This window comes from Eptatretus burgeri, chromosome 12, assembly GCF_056783735.1.
Source record: "Eptatretus burgeri isolate ZD-2024b chromosome 12, Ebu_testis_v1, whole genome shotgun sequence".
Taxonomy (NCBI): Eukaryota; Metazoa; Chordata; class Myxini; order Myxiniformes; family Myxinidae; genus Eptatretus; species Eptatretus burgeri.
Genome location: NC_140972.1, coordinates 220,001 through 239,222, shown reverse-complemented (window position 1 = coordinate 239,222; position 19,222 = coordinate 220,001). Strand labels below are relative to the sequence as shown.

Sequence of the window (19,222 nt, the reverse complement as noted above, 5' to 3'; positions counted from 1 at the left end):
CCTTGACCATGCTCGTATGAGAGCGAAAAGCATGGTTGATGATTGATGCATGGATGATGTCTAAGAACATGATGCATGGTTGATGTCTAATTTAATAACAAATGAAATTGATCTCTCTTTTTAAGCAATTTAATAACAGGTTTAATTGATCTCTTTTTAAACAATTTAATAACAGGTTTAATTGATCTCTTTTTAAACAATTTAAAAACAGGTGAAATTGATCTCTCTTTCTAAACAATTTAATAACAGGTGAAATTGAGCTCTTTTTATAAACATTTTAATGACAGGTGAAATTGATCTCTCTTTTTAAACAATATAATAACATGTGAAACTGATCTCTTTTTAAAATAATTTAATAACAGGTGAAATTGATCTTTCTTTTTGAACAATTTAATAACAGGTTAAATTGATCTCTCTTTTTAAACAATTTAATAACATAAAATTGGTCTGTCTTCTTGAACAATTTCATAACAGGTGAAATTGATATTTTTTTAAACAATTTAACATCAGGTGAAATTGATCTCTCTTCTTAAACATTTTACAAACAGGTGAACTTGATCTCTCTTTTTAAACAATTTAATAACAGGTGAAACTGATATTTCTATTGAAAACAATTTATTATCAGGTGGAATTGATCTCTCTTCATAAACAATTCAATCCCCTCTCTCAAAAATCCCCCCCTCACCTTTCTCCCACCTTTCATCCCCCTCACTCTTCCTTCTCAAAGTTGCCCCCCCCTCTCATCCACCAACCTGCCTCCCTCCACTGCCCTCTCACCTCCATCTCTTCACTCCACCTCCTCAAATCCTCAACTGCCTTCTTCCTTGTCTCTTGTCCCCCCTCTCCCCCAGCACCACAGAGCCTTTTCTCCTCATTCGGCCCCCTCCCCTCGCTGTTCTGCAATACCCCACACTCCTTCAGCAACCCTCCTTACCTGCCCCCCTCGTCCCTTGTCCTACCCTCCCCCTCCCCCTCCACCTCCTGCACCCAAAGCCTCCTCCCCTTCCTCTTCATTAAAAGTGTGGACCTCAAATATCCGGGGCCTTCGCTCAAACCTTTCAGATATTTCCATACAGGTTGCCACTGACAAACCAGACATTATCTGCCTAACAGAAACTTTCCTCTCCCAAGACGTGTCTGACTCCCAAGTATCTCTCCATGGCGACTCCCTCTTACGGTATGACAGACCTGAGCCTCGTCCTGGTGGAGGTGTTGCTCTCTTCATCAAAGACTCTATTCCTCACTCTCCATGCACTGCTCTCACTCCCCCACACCCCCAGGAATACCTCTGGCTTCGGCTTCCCCTCCACTCCCACCTCATGTTTATATGTGTACTGTACCGTCCACCGAACAGTGATGACTCCATCTACATCTCACTATCCGAAAACATGGACCATCTTCTATCTTCTCATCCAAACTCTCTCTTCCTCTTATGTGGTGACTTCAATTGTCATCACGCCAGTTGGCTAGGTGTGGGTACCTCTCTCACCTGCCATGGCACCTCAGCAAAAGCTTTCTGCGACTCATTGGGACTGACTCAATCGGTCAACTTCCCGACCCGGATCTCAACCAATGGTACTCCATCTCTTCTGGATCTGATTTTGACAAATTTCCCTGACAATATCTGCTGCTCTTCCTTCGCTCCAATTGGTTCTTCTGACCACGTCCTTGTTAAAGTGGACATCTCTCTGGCTGTTATCAGAGAACCACCTCACCGCCGTCGAGTCTGGCATTTCACTCAAGCCGACTGGCAGGGTCTCCGAGCAGCCATCAAACTTACAGACTGGTCTCCTATCACTACTTTCTCAAACATCAACTCATCCTGGGAATTCTTTCAAATAAACTTGCTCTCCCTCATGCACAGATTTATCCCCTCTCGTGTTCAGTTGTCTTACCCTTCCTCCCGCCCTTGGTTTACTGAAGCTTGTGGCGAGGCAGTTGTCCTGAAACAACTTGCCTTTGCCTCATGGAAAGCAAACCCAACTGAGGGCAATCTCAGTTCTTTCCACAAAGCTTGGAACAAGTGTGTATCTACCCTCAGGAGAGCCAGAAAACAACATCTTTCTCATCTCAAGTCTGAACTCTCATACCTCTCTCCCTCCTCAAAATCCTGGTGGCGTTTAATCAAATCTGTTACTGGTGTATGTTCCCCCTCCATCCCCTCCCTTACCTCAAATGGCCGCACTGCTGATTCCACACGTGATAAAGCTGAATGTCTAAACTCGGTGTTTGCAGCTAAATCTTGTGTCCTAAACCCATCTCTATCTCTACCCACTTTACCCAGTCGCACCCAACTGTCCCTGGACTCTGTATCCTTTTCTCCTGACAAGGTGGAGAGCTTGCTTTCAAACCTCGAGTCAGATTCTGCAACCGGTCCAGACGGCATCAGCCCACGTGTCCTCAAAGCCTGCTCTTCTGCTCTTGCTCACCCTCTCTCTGTTCTATTCACCCTCTCATTTGCCCAAGGTCATCTGCCATCTGCTTGGAAATCTGCTAACATCACTGCCCTGCATAAAAAGGTGCAAAAACAGATCCCTATAACTACAGACCAATCAGCCTTCTCCCAATCATCAGCAAGGTGATGGAATCCATCATCGCCTCAGATATGAAATCCTTCCTCTTCTCCAATGGCTTGATTTCCAATCATCAATTTGGTTTCAGACCAGGTCACTCTACCCTGGATATGCTGCTTCTGCTCTCCCATCAATGGATGGAGGTCCTCAATGCCAGACAGGAAATCCGAGCCGTATCCCTGGACATATCACGTGCTTTTGACACAGTCTGGCACCCTGCCCTACTCACCAAACTCTCTTCCCATGGTATTCAAGGCCATCTCCACTCATGGCTCGCAGACTTCCTCTCCTGTCGCAGTCAACGTGTGGCCCTAAATGGAGTTCTTTCATCCCCTCTTCCTGTGCAGGCTGGAGTTCCTCAAGGTAGCATTCTGGGCCCTGTTCTTTTTCTGGTTTTCATCAATGATCTCTCGGACTCTCTGGAAAATCCTCTATTTCTCTTTGCCGACGACTCCACCCTCTGCCGTACCATCTGTCATCCCTCAGACCGGCAAGCAGCAGCTTCTTCACTCAATGCAGATCTGGATAAAATCACAAACTGGTCCAACACGTGGAACATGTCTTTCAATCCAGACAAATCTCACACTCTCACTATGTCTCTTCGAAAGGACCGTTTACAAACCCCCCCCATCCACTTTCTCAACAATCCTCTGGAAGACGTCTTTTCTTTCAAGCTTCTAGGTCTCACTATCTGCCATGACCTTTCCTGGGAAAGTCACATTTCCAACCTCGCCTCAAAAGCCAGTCGCCGACTGGGAATCCTCCGTCGTGCTCAGTCCTTCCTCGGCCCTCTTGAGCTCCTGACCACTTACAAAGCTTTTGTCCGTAGCCTGATGGAGTACTGCTCTCCCCTCTGGGCTGGTGCTCCTGCCTCCCACCTTTCTCGGCTTCATGCTGTCGAAACCAGGGCATTTAAGATCATCGGCATCTCCCGCAATGAAGCTGAGTCTTTGGGCCTCTCACTCAATCACCGCAGGTTGGTCGGTGGTCTTTCTGTCTTCTACCGACTCCTCTCCAGCCTTGCCCCCCTGCTCTCTCTGCGATTTGTCCCCACCACATTTCCACAGGGCGCTCAAGGTCCGCCAACAACCCCTTCTGGTAAAACTACCAAAATCACGAATCACTGCTCATCTTCACTCTTTCATTCCTCTTTTTCCCGCCTTTGGAATAAACTTCCTCACTCTATTCTTTCCCATTCTTCCCTCCAGGCTTTCAAAACAGCTGTTCACCACCAGCTCTTATCTCCCCCCATCCAAATCCTCGATCTTTTCTACCCCGATAATCCACCCAAGCCCACTTCCTTCATTTCTCCTACTTTCCTTCCTGAAAGTCCCTGAAATGTCCATCTTCTCTTCGCCATGTTCCCCGTCCCATCCCCATCCCTCTCCCTTCCACAGTTCACCTAATGTGTCTGTTCCCCACTGTTTTGTCCCTTCCACTCCCGCCCCTCTTGTCTCATGCCTCCTTGCTGTGAGTTGTGTGTTCGCTCTCATACGAGCCTCGACCAAGGTATACAAAAAAAAAAAAAAAAAATCACAGGTGAAATTGATCAGACTTTTTAAACATTTTAATGACAGGTGAAATTGATATGTCTATTTAAAACAGTGCTTCAAACTAATTTGCAAATGATCGACACAAAGTGCAATATTAATTCTTCCAAATTATAATAATCATTTTGACTTTTTAAATATTCTGATATTCTTTTATAAAAGTCATTAATTCTGATAATCAAAGATGATGACCATTTATTATTCTGACAGAGATCATCAGATGTCACGATGTGTTGACTTTATCTTCATGTGTGCGCATTGTGACTGAAGAATCTCATTGAAACCTGCATATCATCAATCTATTTCACGAAATGTTCTTTTGGTTGTTCTGTATGATTCCACACCCATCGGAAAGGATGGAAACAAAATTCAAAATGTTCCAAGACTTCTTTGTCATCACATTGTGAACTGATTGAAAATTGCCTCAATGTCAGTTCATGTGCTCATGTAATTTAATTTTTTCACAAAATATTTGTGATGTGAAGTTTTGTGAATCTCTGCACCACAATATTTTGGGAAAATAATCTGAACCTGAGTCATGAAGTAATGAAGTAATTTTCAGTAATGAAGATACATATCTAATTTTCAGTTTAATTGAATGAATAATTATTACTTGTGTTGTGGAACTCCAGAAACTCAATTGTCCACTCAAGGCAAAGTTCATCAAACAGAGAATTTTTGTTACGTAATTTCAGAATGAAGGATCATTGATGTAATACATACAATGGTCTCCACTAATCGGAGCTCATAGGAATCATCTATATATAATACCAAGGGAATGTGGGGGAAGTATATAGGGGAACGAGGAGAAGAACAGAAACGAAAACCAGGAGGGGAGGCCGGTCATAATGACCCACATCTGACCTTGTCTGGGCCGGTTTAAAGAAATATGCACATAGGAGAGACAAATCAGAAAGTTCTTATCGCCTTGGTCAGAAACAACAAACGCACAGGAAGGCGAGCAAGGGTCGAACAGGGGTCCAACTACCAGCAAAGCAATTCTAGACAGATTAATGTATCGGGCTGTCAGCATCACCTAATTCCTTTACAGAGGCTTGTCAGTACACAAAGGCTTGCCAGCACATTGATTAGAAATCTAAGAACAGAAAGAGAAAGGGAGGGGAAGAGAAAGGAGGAAGAAAAAGAGAGGACATGGAGTACAATTCGAGAATAATGAAAGAATAATACAGGAAAGCAGACGTAAAGCTAAGGTGAGAATTGGCTTTTGGCCTTTTGGCTCCAATACATAATAAGCAAGAGAGGATACATTTGATTACAAGTTCCAAGAAAATGAGTTACAACAAGATGAATATATGTGGAGTAATTAGAAACAGGGGTGGTGAAAAGAAAACAGGTGTAGCAATTAGTGTTAATAGAAATGGGTGTGGTAATTAGAAACAGGTGTAAACTAACTAAGACAACAATACTTATTAATGACCACATTCAAACATATCTATGATAAAACGACCAAAACAAGGAAGACTGACTCAATCGCTCAATTTCCCGACCCATATCAAAACCAATGGTACGCCATCTCTTCTGGATCTTATTTTGACAAATTTCCCTGAAAATATCTGCTGTTTTTCCTCCACTCCAATCGCTTCTTCTGACCACGTGCTTGTCAAAGTGGAAATCTCTCTGGCTGTCATCAGAGAACCACCTCAGTGCCATCGAGTCTGGTATTTCACTCAAGCCGGCAAGCAGAGTCTCCCAGCAGCCATCAAACTTCGAGACTGGTCTTTCTCTACTTTCTTTCTCCAAGCAGCCATCGCTAATTTCTCCAACATAAACTCATCCTGGGAATTCTTTCCAAGAAACTTGCTTTCCCTCATGCACAGATTTATCCCCTGTCATCTTCAATTGTCCTACTCTTCCTCCCGCCCATGGTTCACTGAGGCTTCTGACGAGGCAGTTGTCCTGAAACAACTTGCCTTTGGCTCAGGAAAGCAAACCCAACTGAGGGTAATCTCAGTTCCTTCCATAAAGCTCAGAACAAGTATGTATCAACCCTCAGGAGTTCCAGAAAACAACATCTTTCAAAGCTCAAGTCTGAACTCTCAAACTTCTCTCCCTCCTTCAAATCCTGGTGGCATTGAATCAAATCTGTTGCTGGTGTATGTTTCCCCTCCATCCCCTCCCTTACCTCAAATGGCCACACTGCTGACACTGCACATGAAAAGGTGAATGCCTAAACTCGGTGTTTGTATCAAAATCTTGCGTCCAAAACCCATTGCTTTCTGTACCAACCTTACCCAGTCGCATGCAACTGTCCTTGGTCTCTGTGTCCTTTTCTCCTGACAAGGTGAAGAGTTTGCTGTCAAACCTCGACTCAGTGCTGCAACCGGTACAGAAGGCATCAGCCCACATGTCCTAAAAACCTGCTCCTCTGCTCTTGTTCACCCTCTCTCGGTTGTAATCACCCTCTCATTTGCTCAAGGCCATCTGCCATCTGCTTGGAAATCAGCAAACATTACTGCCCTGCACAAAAAGGTGCAAAAACAGATCCCTGCAACTGCAGACCAATCAGCCTTCTCCCAATCATCAGCAAGGTTATGGAATCCATCATCGCTTCAGACATTAAGTCCTTTCTCTTCTCTAATGGCCTGATTTCCGATCATCAATTTAGTTTCAGACCAGGTCACTCTATGCTGGATATGCTGCTTCTGCTCTCCCTTCAATGGATGGAGGTCCTCAATGCCGGACATGAAATCAGAACCATATGCCAAGACATATCGCGTGCTTTTGACATGGTCTGGCACCCTGCCCTGCTCAGCAAACTCTCTTCCTATGGTATCCAAGGCCATCTCCACTCATGACTCGCAGACTTCAGGTCAGGTCAGGTATGGGAGCATGTGCCAGAACAGCGCGTCGCTGCGTCCACTTTCCGCCGGTACTCCGGGGGCCTCCGTCTGGCCATCCCCCAGGCAGATGCCAGGCCCATCCCCATCTCCTTGAGATGATGGTCAACCTGCTGCAACCATGAGGCACGTGGTCGGCCCACTGGCCTCCTCCACTCATGAGACTCCCTCGCTGAGAGAATCTGGTGAGCAGGATCAGCGTCAGGAAAACGAGCCACATGTCCATACAGCCGCAGCTGACGCTCACGGACTATGCAGGTAACAAATCTCATCCGAGTCTCTCTCAGCAACCGCTCGTTGGACACAAAATCCGACCAGCGATAGCCAAGGATTCTCCGAAGAGACCTGGTACCAAAGGAATTAAGTCTCCGTCTCAGATCCTTGGTCAAAGTCCAAGTCTCGCACCCATAGAGCAAGACTGGAAGTACCAAGGACCTGAAGACTCGGACTTTCGTCCTCCCGCACAGGTACCGGCAGCGCCACACCCCATGATCCAGTGAATCCATGACTCCCCAGGCCCGACCCAGACGTCTATTGACCTCCGGCTCACAACCTGCGGAGACATGAATATCACTGCCAAGGTAAGTGAATCTATCCACGACCTCAACATCCTCACCACAAACAGACACAGACAGGACAGCAGCATCCAAGATTTCACCGAAAGCCTGGATCTTTGTTTTGACCCAAGAAATCCGTAATCCCAACGGCTCCGACTCCTCATTCAGCACCTCGAGGGCCCCCAAGAGGATGTCTAAAGTCTCCGCAAAGATGACTGCATCATCTGCAAAATCAAGGTCCGAGATCTTGACATTGCCAAACGATGCACCGCAACTTGATCTCTCCGACATCCTCCCAAAAATCCAGTCCATACAAGTGCTGAAAAGTGTGGGGGCAAGTACACATCCCTGACGAACTCCAGTAACAACTGGAAATAAGTCAGAGGCGGTACCACCACACTTCACAGCACTCTCAGTACCAGAGTAGAGTTCAGACATTAGATCGATCAGTTTCGGTGGCACCCCACGAAGACCAAGAATCCTCCAGAGGACATCCCGATTCACTGAATCGAACGCTTTACAGAGATCAACATAGGCTGCAAGCAGCCCCTGCCGAAACTCTCGTCTGCGTTCAGTGAGGACACGAAGAGCAAGGATACGGTCAATCGTTGACCTCTTTGGTGTAAAGCCTGACTGCTCTGGACGCTGGTGCACAAGCAGATGGTGGCGAACCCTATCAAGAATTATCCGAGCAAAGACCTTGCCCGGCACTGAGAGCAGCGTCACCCCTCGGTAGTTGTTGCAGTCTTGGCGATCACCCTTCCCTTTCCAGAGAGGGACAACAAGGCTCCTCTTCCAGTCAGTTGGGATGATGCCTGTGTTCCAGGCAGAGCACAAAACTGCATGCAACGACACGAGTGCAGCATTTCCACCAGCCTTGAGAAGTTCAGCATGGATGCCACAGATCCCTGGAGCTTTGCCCCGTTTCAACTGGTTCACCGCAGCCCGTGTTTCCACAAGCGATGGTGGACCACAGTTGATTCGAGGGTCAGCAACAGGGATTGTAACACCCTTGACGTCCAACTCGACAGCTGGGGGATCAGCCTGGTACAACCGCTCAAAGTAACCGGCCCAGCGGGCCTTCACTTCAGACTCCTCTGTCAAGAGCCTACCACTCTCTGCTCGAACTGTAGTGCTCCGAGGGATGGGCTTGGATGAACGTAATGCGCGAATTCCCCTGTAAGCGGGACGAGAATCACCTGTCCACAGGTGATGCTCTACCCCTCACAGATTCCTCGCACATAGGCCTCCTTGTCCACCCTCAGTGCACGTACAGTTTTACGCCTCAGCTCCCTGAACAGCTCAGCTCTGCCATTCAGCCTGGCCCTGCGACTCTGGTCAATGGTATCCAGTGTCCCTTGAGAGACAAAATTCTTCTTTGCCCTGCGGTGAACTCCAAGGCATCCACCGACAACATCAAGGACGGTGGTCTTGAAGGTGCTCCACAACTCTTCAGGACCCCCCAAAGCACCCAGACCCCCAAGTGTCCACTCAGCCTGTTCGCAAACTCCTCAGCTACTCTCTCATCCCTGAGCTTGGCAACATCCAGCCTAGGCTGGGATGGTACCATTCTCCAGGATTTAAGGTGCAGCTTTAGAGTTGCTACAACAAGCCTGTGGTCAGTATTGAGGAACTGAGCACTCCGGTAGACCCTGCAGTTCTGGATCATCCTCCAACGACCGTCAATGAGGACATGGTCAATCTCCTTTGCCACACCGCCAGCGTTGGAATACCAAGTCCAGCGATGAGCTTGCGGGCGCTGAAACCATGAACCAGCCACCCTAAGTCCATGACTTCTTGCAAAGTCAAGGAACTTAGTGCTATTCTGGTTCATAGTTCCTGACCCATGGGGACCAACACACACCTCATAACCATCCCTATCAGTTCCAGTCGATGCATTGAAATCCCCCAAGACTAGAAGTGTATCTCGTCTGGGGCACTGATCAACCACAGACTCGAGTGTGGCGTAGAATGCATCCTTCACGGTAAGATCACTCGCCTCAGTCGGAGCATAAATAGAGAACAGGGAAATGACACCTAAGGAGTGACGAATCCTTAATCTCATAATACGCTCGTTGACCGGTGTTACCTCAATTATCATTGGGGTCAGCTTATTGGACACAGCTACAGCAACTCCTTGGGTATGGTAACCATCAGAGCGACCAGACCAATAGTAGGTGTAACCACCCACCATTATCTCGCCGCAATCCAGTCTCCGAACCTCAGAGAGAGCTGCAATCCCGATGTCCAAACGCTTGAGCTCAGATGATAACAGAGACAGGTGATCATCCTCTCTTAGGGATAGGACATTCCAGGCACCCACCCGAAGGGACCGCCTCAGGTTAACCCAAGGAGACCGCCGTCTGGTGGACGACACCTCAGCACCACTCCGACACACTCTCCCGCAATCTGACCCAGGGATGTTACCCCGTGGTTTCCTCCTATCAAAGATTGGGGGTCCCGAAGGCTTTGCCCCAATCCCATCATCCGGTGAGCTGCCCTGCGAAGGGAAGCTGCACAGGAGGTACTCCCACGGAGTGGGTTTTCAGATTTTTTTGCGTTTTTGCGTTTTGCGGAATGAAGCGTTTTACGGTGGCTGGAGTGCAAATCCTGCCACCAACCTCCTAATAAGAAGTAACCCAACTGCAGGAGGACGTCCGCAGACACAGTTGGGCACTAGATATGGATGGCCGTTGGCTCACAAGGAGCTCCTCCGCCCTTTGACAGGTTTTGTTTTTAATCCTGCTGGGTGTCCATATCCAAACACCCTCCTCACCAGAAAACCTGGTGGGGGAGACGGTTTAGTCGCCGACAACCCGACCATGGAACAGGTTAGTACAGGTTTACATGGTACCTGTAGCAGGTCACAGATCGAACCTGACCTGACAAGAAAGGAAGCAGACTTCCTCTCCTGTCATAGTCAACGTGTGGCCCAAAATAGAGTTCTTTCATCACCTCTTCCTGTCCAGACTGGAGTTCATCAAGACAGCATTCTGTGCCCTGTTCTTTTACTGGTTTTCATCAATGATCTCTCCGACCCTCTGGAAAATCCTCTTTTTCTCTTTGCTGACTACTCTACCCTCTGCCCGACCATCCCTCAGACCGGCAAGCAGCAACTTCTTCACTCCCTGCAGATCTGGGTAAAATCACAAACTGGTCCAACACGTGGAACATGTCTTTCAATCCTGACAAATCTCACACTCTCACTGCCTATCCGAAAGGACCATTTAGAATTCCCCCCTCACCCCCATCCACTTTCTCAACAATCCTCTGGAAGAATTCCTTTCTTTCAAGGTTTTGGGTCTCACTATCTGTCATGATCTTTCCTGGGAAAGCTACATTTCCAACCTGGCCTCCAAAGCCAGTCGCCGACTGGGAATCCTCCGTTGTGCAAAGTCCTTCCTCGGCCCACCTGAGCTCTTGACCACATACAAAGCTTTCGTCCACAGCCTGATGGAGTACTGCTCTCCCCTCTGGGCTGGTGCTCCTGCCTCCCACCTTTCTCGGATTCAGGCTGTGGAAACCAAGGCATTTCAGATCGTTGGTATCTCCCATGATTAGGCTGTCTTTAGGCCTCTCACTCTCTCACCGCAGGCAGGTCGTTGGTCTTTCTGTCTTCTACTGTCTCCTCTCTGGTCTCGCCCCCCCCCCTGCTGTGTCTGTGATTTGTCCCCAACATATATCCACAGGTCGCTCAAGGTCCGCCAACAACCTCCTTCTGGTAAAACTACCACAATCACGAATAACTGCTCACCTTCACTCTTTCATTCCTCTTTTTCCCACTTTTGGAACAAACTCCGACAGTGGCGGATCTTGAGGGGGGGGTTTGGGGGAGTTGTAACCCCCCCCCACCTTCAGCTGCTGAGAACCCCTCATTCAACCCCTTCTTCCCTTAACCATCCCTCCCTCCCTCAACCCTTACCTCCCTCAACCTCCCCCCACCCACATGGGTATATTGCCACCCACCCACCTTGTCTCAAAGCCAAAAATGTCAACCCCCCCTCTTTGCCTGAGACGAGATCCACCCCTGAATTACTCCCTCACTCTGTTCAATCTCATTCTTCCCTCCAGGCCTTCAAAACAGCTGTTCACAACCACCTATCATCCCCCATCCAAATCCTCAATCTTTTCTGCTCCCATTAATCCAACACAAACTCACCCGCTTCAAATTCCCTGCTTTCCCTCCAGAAAATCCCTGTAATGTCCAAATATTGTCATCCAAGCTCTCAAAGTTTGGGCGGTCATATGATTTTTATGTCATAATTCGCAATTTTCTGAGTTTTTGACCTTGTGACCTTGACCTTAGGATGAAAATGAAAAATCGGACAACGACAAGTTTTAGATAATTCATTTTGCTATTCAAATACCGAAGATCCCATTCCATTCAGTGAATTCCCCAAGAGAAGATAGATTTTTAATTTGACTACCCCCTAAAAATGGCTATTTTTTGGGCGTGGCTCCCTCCACAATGGGCATAGCCACAACCTCATGCAGGAAAACACAACTAGACATTGAGATCGAACATGTTACCAAATTTCATCAAGATCGGATCAAAGTCCACGGAGTTATGCTCTGGAGAGACGGACACACAGACAAGCCGGTAGGGGGACATGGCTCGTCGCCTACCCAATATAACCTGACGTGATGGGCCCCTTTGATGGGGAATGACCTGAGGATTAAGCACAAGAAAATTCATGATTCTAGCTTCAAGGGTTAATGCTGCAGATTGTTTTTTCATTAAAATACCCCCACATTTCGAGGTTTTTCGGCCGTTACTAGGCAAGAGAGGGGTCCATAGCAACGGTTCTTTCTCACACATAACTAGGACATACCATGAACCTACCATACCAGTTTCATGTATATCTGTCTCAGAGTCTCTGAGATATAACAAACTTCATTTTTTTATTGTTTTCGACCAGGGTTCATTCAAAGTCTCTCTTCTCCGACAGTTTTCATAGGATCCGGCTGGAAATTTTTGACAATATGGCTGAATGTACTGCCCACAGTCGCTCGTGACCCGATTTTTGATTTTCGAAATTTTTTTTTATGATTTTTCAAAAATTTCAAAGTCCCGTTGCTCGGGAACAGATGGGTCCATAGCAACAGTTCTCATTTGCACACAACTAGGTCATGGTATGAACCTACCAACCAAGTTTCATCGAAATCGCCATTGTATTAAAGGAGCACTGGACCGAACAGAGAGACAAACATATCGATGGAAAAAGTGATAATGAGGGTAGAACAAATTTCCCAATTTTTTTATTTTTTATTTTTCGACAACATCGACTGCCCAACAAGCTGGTAAGCGGGCATGGGCAGTCGGCCGTTGCTAGGCAACGGAGGGGTCCATAGCAACGGTTCTTTCTCACACAACTAGGACATACCATGAACCTACCATAGCAGTTTCATGAATATCTGACTCATAGTCTCTGAGATATTACGAACTTCGTTTTTTTATTGTTTTCGACCAGGGTTCATTCAAAGTCTATCTTCTCCGACAGTTTTCATAGGATCCGGCTGAAAATTTTTGACAATAGGGCTGAATGTACTGCCCACAGTCGCCTCTGGCCCGATTTTTGATTTTCGAAAAAATAAATTTTTTATGATTTTTCAAAAATTTCAAAGCCCGTTGCTAGGCAACGGTGGTGTCCATAGCAACGGTTCTCATTTCCACACAACTTGGTCATGGTATGAACCTACCAACCAAGTTTCATCGAAATCACCATTGTATTAACTGAAATCGCCATTTTAAATACTGATAATAAGGGTAGAACAAATCTCAAAAAAAGAGATTTTTTAAACATTTTTAGCTCGCCTGTTCGAAGAAGAGAGAGCTATAGCAATACCCCCGGCGTGCGCGTGAGCGTGAGCGTGAAAATGTCAAATTTTTTGTATAACGGAAAAACTCCTCAATGGATTTCGACGAAACTTGGTGGGGGGGGGGGTTAGGTATGGTCCAAGGATCATGCCATTAAATTTTGGACTTGGTCCCCCCCCCTCAAAAAAAAAAATTCGAGAATTTTTTATTTTTTTTGGCATTTCTACATGTTTTAAGTGATTTCCAACCCCGCCCCCCAAAAAAAATTTAGAGGAAATTTTTTTTTTTTACATTTCTACATGTTTTCACTCATTTCCAACCCCCCCCCCGCCAAAAAAATTGTTAGAGAAAAAATTTTTTCTTTTGCATTCCTACATGTTTTAAGTGATTTGCACCCCCCACCCCCCCAAAAAAAAATTGTTAGAGAATTTTTTTTTTGGCATTTCTACGTTTTAAGTGATTTCCAACCCCCACCCCCCAAAAAAATGGTTCGAGAAAAAAAAATTTGCAACTTTTTTCAACAAAATTTCGATTTGTTTTTTTTTTGCATTTCTACATGTTTTTAGTGATTTCCAACCCCCCCCCCCCCAAAAAGAAAATGGAGAAAGGAACTATAACTCTGTCAGCACTGTTGACATCATATTTAATGAAAAAGATATAAGGTTCACTTGAGTGACCCAGCAGTATTGGCGGTGGAGGTTTTACACTCTCCCGAGTGCTCCCCCTCTAGTTTCCTTTCCAATGTTTTTATATGCCCAAGATATATATATATATATATATATATATATATATATATATATATATATATATATATATATATATATATATATATATATATATATATATATATATATATTGGGGCGTATTATGTGATACCGGTCGCTGTCCGCCTGTCTGTGCGTCCGTTCCTGTCCGCACTCTAACTCCCAAAGTTTTCAACTTTCATGTTTCATATTTGGTATATAGGTACAGACTGTGGAGACGGTGTGTCGTGACATACGTTCGTCATCTAAACTGGTTGCCATGGCAACCAGGATGCTGTTTTCCATCCGTTCCTGTCCGCACTCTAACTTCCAAGACTACATATTACGTTTTCTTTTAGATGCATTACTCATGGCAAGGCAAGTACCATAAAATTCGGACCATTGAGCGCATCGTTATACAAACCGCATCCCCTAAATTTTAAAAAAATCTGGAATTTTAACACACACAAGCCGCACTGGTTTTTTAGCCGCAAATGTTGCACGAAAAAACCAAGCGCAAAAACGTCCGAAAATTAGCCACAAAAAGTGATCGATCTTGCTTTGAGTCTAATCTGAACAGTAGAAACACCCCGACCATCCATGCCATTGGCATTTCCTTCCTCTGAAAGCCTTTGTTGACTTTTTGCAGCGAGAAAGTTCGCCCCTCTGTGAGTTTTGAATTCCTCGTGTGGACGTCTTGTTTCTTCATACCGTATTCTTACCAATTTAATCTCTCTAAATATATTCTGAGGTCGCAAACTCATCGCTGAAGAAAGCAGGGAAACACACAAACAGCCGCGGCGATCAGGGAAGACACTTGGAGTGTGGATTGAACTTTTTTCTTGCTCGGCTGTGGTTTACCTCGCTCATTCTACGTTTTTCAAGTTTTGGTTAACAATGCAAGGTAATAAACGTAAATATAAATACCATATAGATAAATAACGACGTCGATCCAAGTAAGAACAATAACCTCTCTGTGATGAGTCAGGAAAATTAATTGACTTTCTGCAGGAAGATGAGTTTTCCAGTGAGTTTTTAATTCACGAAGAGTCAAAACCAGTTTTGAAACCTAATGTGAATCCAAACATAGACTGGAGACTGACGACAACTAAATAAGAACAGAGTTCAATTTGTTCGACCACTTTATTAGCGTGGAACGACAATAATCAAACAAGTATTGAACAGGTTGAAACGCCCACAACATCCCTGGCTCCGGGTCAGGCTGCGCGTGCGCACTGGCACAGGGGACCGTCGATATGTAGAAGTACCGTGAAGTACAATGTTCTCTATCTCCCTCCGAGTCTTTATTATGTTAATAGATAAAGGCTGAGAAATTATTAAGTTTAATGAATGAACAAAAGTTTATATCGCCCATCGTGTGACTATTCCATGGAGTAGTCCTCGTGCCAGGCAGGCACGCTGGTCGCTCTGGTGGATCGGCATTGACCTGTTGCTGGTGCTGTTGGTGTCACATCGGGCCCCAGTGGGGATGGGGCTCTCGGGGTTTCAGGGGCCGATTGTGGCGTCTGAAGGATCGCACGCCTCGGTGTGCCTCGTCCTGGTGCTGCTGGCGTGTCTGAAACGGGTGTCGTCTTGCGCCGGGGTGTGCATGCTGACGTCAGTGCCGGCTTGGGCCCCGTTGGCGTCGCAGATGTCACGGGTTCGCTGTCGAGGTCAGGCAGTTGCGGTGTTACAACGGGTGCAGGTACAGTGATGCGGGTTGCTAGATCATCATAGATAGACCGGGGTGGTGGCTGGTCATTGCGAACTGAGCTAAACTTGCGCAGGAATTTCCTGTTCCGAAGTGTGACTCTGCCCGAGCCGTTGATCTTGATCACATATTGGTCGTGTTGGCGTACCTCCACGATACTGCCTGTCTTGTCCCATTTTTTTGGGGTGGGGTCCTGTCTGGTTCTGTACGCGGACGAGGTCCCCTACAGCAGGTGGCAGAAGGCGTTTGGTGTGTTCTGCCCAGGTGTCGGCTGTGCGGATATGACGTTTGCGGAGGGCTTCCTCCCTCGCTTTCAGGGTCTCATGCCAAGTGTCGTGCGGTCTGTACTTCCCGGGGATAATTGGGATGAAATCGCGTATCGGGCGGCCGAAGACACACATTGCCGGGGAGACCTTCGTGTCAGGGTCAGGCGCGTTACGATATTGTAGTATCGCTCTCTGCACAGCGTCAGTGTCAAGTTCTCCCTGCGGGCTGGTGTTGTCCGTGATAAGTCGTTTCATTGTCTTAACTCCAATCTCCGCGTGACAGTTGCTGTGAGGGAAGGCCACCTATGACAAGCGGTGCTGTATGCCCCATCTGTGCAGGAATGACCTGGTCTCGGTGGAGGTGAACTCTGGTCCCTCATCCGATGCGAGCTCTTCTGGCATCCCGTACGTCACGAAGGCACGACGTAAGTGGTTTATGAGTCCGGCGGCACCACCCGTCGATTTTGAGATGATCGGCCAGTTCGAGTATCTGTCCAGCGTCACAAGGTAGTGTGCACCCCTGTGTACAAAGAAGTCCGAGCACACTGCCTGAAAGGGGTAAAAGACCGGAATAGGTGGAGTTGGTGGCGCTCCAGGCTGTGATGGTGCCATCCGGTGGCAGTGTTCGCAGTTTTTCCGAGTGGCACTGATGTCGGCCGACATGCGTGGCCAGAATACAGAGGATTCTGCGCGGACGGTCATCATTGATACGCCCTGGTGGGCAGCGTGTAGGGCGCTCAGCACATCGCCGCGGAGTGAGGGTGGTATGACTACTCGGTCTTTGTATAGGATCACTCCATCTGTCGATGTAATGTTCTCGCGGTACTGGTGATAGTCGCGAATTGTCTGTGGCATTTCGATTTTTGAGTCGGGGATGCCGTTCATTGTCATTCCCTCCAATATGTGCATATCGCCATCGCTGCTGGTGGCTTCCCTGACGCGACCCCATGTTACTGATCGCAATGATTCGAGGCCTGCGGCGCACCATGCCAGGTTGTCCTCCTCGACGTCGTCGTCATACTCCGGCTCAGTTTGGCGTAGGAGAGACAGGATGTCGGTGTGCATGATTGGTTGGAGGTGGATCGCTATGGTGGCATTGTCATCTGGAAGGTTCATTAGTGGAGGTCACGTGGTGCCGACCGGCCTGCGCGACATGGCATCTGCCGTCTTGTTCTTCATGCCCGGGATATGTATGATGCGGAAGCGATAACGCAGGGTCTTCTCCTTGAGGTTCCTGAGGCAGGGGTTGGGTATGTCGTCAAGTGCTCTGTCCGAAAGGAGTTTCAGCAGTGGTTTGTGGTCTACCGCAACGATCAGGTTCTCGCAGCCCAGTACGAAGTAGCGCGCCTTGTCCAAGGCGTCCGCGACTGCGAGAGCCTCGCCCTCCATAGGCGCGTATCTGGATTCTGCCGCATGTGTAAATCTGCTGCCGACGAGGGTTATTTTCCATCCATCAGTGCAGCAGAATGGTCGAACTGGCACGCATTGGCAGTGCTTTTGAAGCAACCAGAATCCGATTCCCTCCTTCGACCAGTCCGTGGCGATGCATGTTGGCTTAGTTTTGTCAAATATGCGGACACAGTGTTCGATTTCTTGTATGATCACGTCTTTCGACTAGCGGAATATGTCCTCTAACTCCATGGACCACTGGAAGCGTTCTCCACTTTTCAGGAGCTTCCGGAATGGCTGCATTCGTTCGGCCATACTAAAGGCATATGCCACCTGGTTGACAAGCCCGAACCACGATCTGATGTCGGTGATGTTACGCAGTTGTGGGAAATCGTGGATTGCTTCCAGGTAGCGGCTGCACGGTCGCACGTTGGTCATGGTGATGGTGAAGCCCGCGAAGTCCACCGTGGGTGCGCTGAAGACAAACTTCTCCGGGTTGAGGATGATTCCATTCCAGCCGCATATATCCAACCATTGGACCGCCTGGAAGTAGCTCCCCTCAATCGTGTCTGACCATAGTAGCGTGTCATCTACGCACTTGGTCTTGTTACCAATGTCCGCGACGATCTCATCGTATCGTCGTGAGTAACCGTCCCCCCGATGCCATATACCCTTGTGGGGCAGATAGGTACCGGTAGCGCCCCCATGGAGTGATGAAGGTCGTCTTGTGGCGGTCGTCCTCGTGGAGGCGGACGCTATGGTAAGCGTTCCATGTGTCGAATACTGTCTTGCGCTTCCCGTTAGGTACGCGTCTCGCCTGGTGGAGCGGGGATTGGGTGTGGTGGGTCTCGCGGAACGCATGCTTGTTCAAGGCCTGAAAGTCGACGGTGCGTCGTGGCTTGCCATTCTTTTTCGCGCAAATTACCATGCCGTGACACCATGTCACCGGCGTGCCGATGGGTACTTCCTCCAACACGCCAAGCCGAACGTCCTGTTCGAGGCCTGCTTTTACCTCATCTTGCCAATGTATGGCCACGGAGATGGGAGTGTGATGGGGCAACCGGTGTCGCGTTCTTACTGAGCATAAGACGTAGTGGCGGGCCGTTCATTCTCGGTAGTTGCTGGTGTAGGCACGTGTTGAATGTGCTCTGAGCATACATCCTGAGTAAATGTGACTGTAGTGCCTCTCTGTTGGCCTCGGTCGCTGGCATGGGGAGTGCGGTCGGCTTGGTCGGCGGCTCCGCGCGTCGCGGGCAGTCGCACAATTCCGAGGTCGTCAGATTCACCTCTCCGAGTGTCGGGAATCTGTCCGAGACCATTTCCAGGTCCATGCAGGCCACGCGGGAGAGGAATATGCTGTCTGAAGTGTCCGTCACGTACGCGATTTGGCGCGTCTCCAATCTCCGAGCGTCGTCACTGTTACCAGCGAATCTGACTACCACGGCTCCGAGGATACGAATTCCTTTGTTGTTTGCGGCTTTCATGGTCATGGATACAGGTATGAGGTCCTCAGTACGCAGGCCCATTTGTTGGACGACTTTAATGCCGATCAGGCAGCTCTGGCACCCCGTGTCTGCCGTAGCGGGTAGGGTTACCGTGCGGGTGTGTTTCAGGAGGTTAAAACCCAGCGCTTTATAATCCTCGCGCTTGTTGGTGAGAGTGAGGTTGACGTATGGCTGCGGGTCGGATATGCGTTTCATCCACTTATCGTACATATCATCGTACAGGTGGTGAGCGAGGGGAAGCGTGCGCATTTC

The 19,222-nt window shown here is 47.7% G+C and overlaps 1 protein-coding gene across 1 annotated transcript in view; it reads right to left on the bottom strand.

The window, feature by feature from the left end:
* Positions 1-19,222, bottom strand: part of LOC147014942 (deoxyribonuclease gamma-like) — a 346,105-nt gene that overhangs the window by 243,114 nt on the left and 83,769 nt on the right. The window lies entirely within an intron of this gene.